The sequence below is a fragment of the Dendrobium catenatum genome, unplaced genomic scaffold (genome assembly GCF_001605985.2).
Source record: "Dendrobium catenatum unplaced genomic scaffold, ASM160598v2 fragScaff_scaffold_1184, whole genome shotgun sequence".
In the NCBI taxonomy this organism is placed as follows: domain Eukaryota; kingdom Viridiplantae; phylum Streptophyta; class Magnoliopsida; order Asparagales; family Orchidaceae; genus Dendrobium; species Dendrobium catenatum.
Window position 1 is genome coordinate 1 of NW_021319646.1, and position 3,674 is coordinate 3,674.

The 3,674-nt window shown below is 37.6% G+C and overlaps 1 non-coding gene across 1 annotated transcript; it reads left to right on the forward strand.

Moving 5' to 3' along the window:
* The first annotated feature begins 2,914 nt into the window (after window positions 1-2,914).
* LOC114580669 lies at window positions 2,915-3,033 on the forward strand. The gene has a single exon (XR_003702190.1). It is a non-coding gene; the product is annotated as a 5S ribosomal RNA (ribosomal RNA).
* The last annotated feature ends 641 nt before the right edge of the window (window positions 3,034-3,674 follow it).

Sequence of the window (3,674 nt, forward strand, 5' to 3'; positions counted from 1 at the left end):
ACAAAACTCCTATTTGACTCGAAAACCCGAGATTGACCCGATTTTGACCCGAAAATCAAAGATTGACCTGATTTTTGACCCGGAAACTAGCAAATTTTAGGTCAACTTCGGGTCATTCGTGTTAGGTCGGGTTGACATTTTATAGAATTTTTCGGAAACCTGACCCGTTTTTAAAAATAGGTCGGGTTCGGGTTGATCCGAACAGTGCCGGGTTAGTTGTGGGTTCGACTCGAACCCGACCCGTTGACCCGAATTGACACCCCTACCTTGTATATGCTTTTTGCTGATGATATTCTTCTTGATAAAACTAGAGTGGGAGTTGAAGGAGAACTTGAATTATGGAGATCGACCTTATAGTTTAAAGGTTTTTGTTTGAATAAATCTAAAACCGAATATATGGAGTGTTAACTTCTACATTAATAGATCTAGTAAGGGGATTGTGACTTTGGACGATCAAATCATTAACAAGAGTACACATTTTAGATCTCTTGGGTTTATTATTCAAAATGATGGTGAAATAGATGTAGATATTATTAGTAGAATTCAAGTTGGACGATCAAAGTGGAGGAATGCATCAGACATGTTTTGTGATAGAACATTTCCCATCAAACTTAAGGAAAAATTCTGTAAGATGATGAGACGTACAATGCTTTACAGTGCAGAATGTTGGCCAATAAAAAATGTTGGCCAATAAAAGAGAAACATAAAATTAAGTTAAGTGTTGCAGAGATGAGGATGCTTAGGTGGATGAGTGGCTTCACTCTTAGAGACAAAATATGAAACAAGTATATACGTGAAGGCTGGAGTAGATCCAGTGGTAGATAAGAGTAGAGGGAGTGGCCTTAGATGATTTGGACATATAAAATGTCAACCTTCTAATGACCCGGTTAGAAGAGTAGACGTATTAGATTTGGCCTATGTTAAGAAAGGTATAGACATACCTAAACAAACTTGGCTAGAAAATTTTAGAAATGATATTTTTATTAGATTTAATTGAAAATTTGAATCTTAATAAGACAATGGAGAATAAGGATTCATGTAGCCAACCCCACGTTGTTGGATAAAGATTTTATGTTATTGTTGCAACATGATAGGGCCTTAATTGTTATTTAAAAAATAATTTGAATTAATTTGAATTATGTCTTTATAATCCTTGAGATGTTGTAGGATAAACTATTCACTCAATCTAATAGAGAAATATCATAAGCACGCACACTGAGTTGATTCTTCACTTGGCCTTACTGAATTATCTTGATATACCATTTATTATTCATCTTCAAGCTAGAAAAGCTTGAAGTGCCTAGAATAGCAAGTCATCATCTTCATACTGAGTTGTTATCAACTTAACCCATAGAAACACAGTAGCAAACCATTAGATAACACAATATATAAATTTGTTATCATCAAATCACTAATGAGCCAAATATGATTCAAATGGCTCACGGGGTCATTAGGGCTTATTGTAAACACTATACGGTCACACATGATCCTTTGCTACATGCCCACATATGGTCCTTTGCTGTTGTGGTTGATCTGATTCTTCTCCTTGGCTTGAGACCTTGTTTTTCATATGCTCCTTCACTCTAAATAGCCTCGGCTCATATTTGCGTCTTGTAACCCTCCCGCATATTTCAGTTTAAAAAAAAAAAAATCTTCTAAGGAGATCTCAAAGGGACTTTCCTCCAGAACTCTATGGAAAATTTCTGCATAGTTTGCTCTCTTTTCCTCGTCTCTAGTGTTCCATTAAAACTAGTTGAAATCCATGATCATGCCCTAATTATCCTCCTCCTTCCCTCCTTTATAATAAAAAAGATAAGAGGGCACTTTCTTTGGCTTTTCAATAATTCTTTGATGCCTCCATTAGTTCCTTTCAGATTATACACATTTTAGTATGCGTGGTTGTGTAACAAGGGTTACATAGACGAATAGACTAAGCATTGGGCTACACTATTGATGCTTTATTGTTGTGAACCAACCTTGATGTAAGTATGTATAATGTTTGAGTCATTTAGTTATGTCATTCTCAACATCACTCTGCCCACTTATTTCCCCTCATGTTACGTGGCATGTGTTTCAAACTAGTGCCAACAACTAAAAGATAAGGGGAAAGATAGGTTATAAAACTGGTAGGAAATATGTGAAGATCTCAAGTAAACCCTAACAATAGAGACAAAACAGAGAAACTTCACAAAAACTGATGGAAAACACAACAAAAACAGTAGTTTTATTACAAGGGAAGAACTAACAGAACAAGGAAAGCAAGACATAATTAATCCCCAATTTGAGGGGGAGGATCGTTCTCTCCCAATCCCTAGACGAAGCTAGGGCCCAAGACACCAAGAACCAGACTCCAAATCAGCCACAATAATCAAGCATAACCCTAACCCTAATCCCTCATTCCTATGTAGGGTATACAATTAAATATCTAGCCCAAATTACTCCTTTGCCCTTGCCACCCCCTTCTTTGTCTTCAAATTGTTTGAATTTGAATTATGAGTGGGTCACACCCACTCAAGGGCGGCAACCACAAGAGAGTGGACCAGCTTGGTCCGCCTCTTATAAACATAAGCCGGTGCTTGGCAATGGCCAAGGGCAGGCTGGATTGGTCCAACAGGGACCGGTCTAACAAAAACCAGCTCGCTCACCTCCTATTTGCCTTTAAAAAAATTACAAGAATGGATTTCTATACATTTCTCTTCATGTCACATCGATTGATAAAGAGCACCATCATTTCCTTTTTTGCCACATAACCTTTGTTTATACCAAAGTAGTCAACCAACAGGCAGAAATATCAATGTCAATTCAGTGCTCTTTTTAGAGGGCTTAGCTTGATAACCATCTACAAGTATTTTCAAGAAAAACATGGAGCTATTTATTATAGAGACTAATGTGCAACACTGACCAAAGAAATAATGGGTGCGACCATAGCAGCACCAATGCACCGGATCCCGTCAGAACTCCACAGTTAAGCGTGTTTGAGCGAGAGTAGTACTAGGATGGGTGACTTCCTAGGAAGTCCTTGTGTTGCACCCCTTTTTTAACCAGCCTTCTCTTTTTCTTTTCAAAAAGAAAGACCAAGGAAATAATGACTGGGAACTTTCCTTGGAGCAAACCTCACATTGAAAGTTCATATTAGGAATATTGCTGTGCTTCTAATGGTGTCGTTTCACTTCAGTAGGGCACCAATTTCTAATACTCTTTACTGATCTCCAAAAATATGTTTAATCAGGAAGCCTTGTGCTTTTGATGCGCTTGCTCCACCTTTGTTAACACCTATCAATCGGAAGAAGCCCCAGCATATGTTAATCTAAGTGGAGATTAAGATTTCATTTGGGACAGCTTTTTTGTTGCTTCTTAAAGTAGTTTTTTTAGTATAAAAGTTTTATTTGTTGTACTAAAAAGCTACTTTAAGAAGTAGTAAGAAGCCGTCCCAAACGAAGCCTGAGAGCATATGTAAAGATCCTCTTGGAAAGCATTTTTGAAACTTGGATCTGCAACATGCTTGGACTAGGAAATTAGTAAGGATGGCGGTCTATATACTCTCTAAGCTATTAATATGCTCATGTGGGGTTATGCATAAATATCTTCACATCCTTTGACGTGCTACTTGGATGAATGCTTGAACGATGATCGATCGATCACAAGTTCTAGACATCATTGGTCTCTCTTCATCC